This window comes from Egretta garzetta, unplaced genomic scaffold (assembly GCF_000687185.1).
Source record: "Egretta garzetta isolate BGI_Z169 unplaced genomic scaffold, ASM68718v1 scaffold759, whole genome shotgun sequence".
NCBI lineage: Eukaryota > Metazoa > Chordata > Aves > Pelecaniformes > Ardeidae > Egretta > Egretta garzetta.
Genome location: NW_009260944.1, coordinates 1,015,031 through 1,016,082, shown reverse-complemented (window position 1 = coordinate 1,016,082; position 1,052 = coordinate 1,015,031).

The following is a 1,052-nucleotide window of genomic DNA, read 5'->3' as shown; positions in this document are numbered from 1 at the left end:
TGCGGTACCATCATTTTCCGCTCTTCTCCATTGATGAGCTGATGGTACTGGCATGAAGCAGCTCTGGAGCAGTTGCACTTTTGGAAGGAGCATCTCACTGCTGTAAGGCTACAAACAGCACCTGGCCATTCCCTCGTTCAAGAAGAAAGTGGGAAGATGGGACAAATATTACAGAATAAAGATTTTCTCAGCTCTTACGTTGAAGGGTTTTTTAGCTTTCTCAGGGAAAAAAAAAAAGAAAAAAAGAAAAAGGTCTATTGCTCTGTTTGTTTCACTGTCTTTAAAAGTGGGATCTATCATCTGGAGAGTCAAGCCAGCATCCATTTCTGTGGATTTTCCATGGCTGCTCCCCAGCGGCTGATGGCATAATGTTTTCTGAAATGGCCATTAGCTGAGTATTTTTATGAACAGCTTCCCAGGGAAGTAGCTGCAAAGTTCAATTTGCTGAATTATGAGCACCTCTCTGATAAGAATTGCATTATATGGTACTTGCATGCTGAAAGCATTAACTTTATACTTTGAACTTTTAAAATACGCATTGATGGATCTGATGAGGACTGAAGAAGTAGAAAGGTGAAGGTCCCCAAGGAACAGAGATAATAAGAAATAATTGCTATCTTTTTTTTTCCGTGAAAAAGAAGCAGTATATTTAGAAGAATTCTATTTAGCTGAGGCTTTTTCACTAGAAAAAGCCATTTGTACCAAAAAAAAAAAAAAAAAAACTTTCAATTTTCTGAAAAAGCCAGTAATGCAATAATGGAACACTTCATGCCATAGACTCTCAAAGTAGACCTGACTTTGAAATCAGACCAGCTGACTGGGTTGCTCAGGGACATGGCCATACAACACAGAAGTTTTTTCACATGTATTTCAGAGAGAACAGTAAAGCACTGGAATGGGCCACCCAGAGTGGCCATGTCAGCTCCATCCTTGCAGATATTCAAAACCTGACTGAACACAGCAACCTGCTCTAGTTGACCCCGCTTTGAGTGGGGCAGCAGACTCCAACCCTTCCAACCTCAGTGGCTGTGGGGGTCCCCCACTCTCTTCTT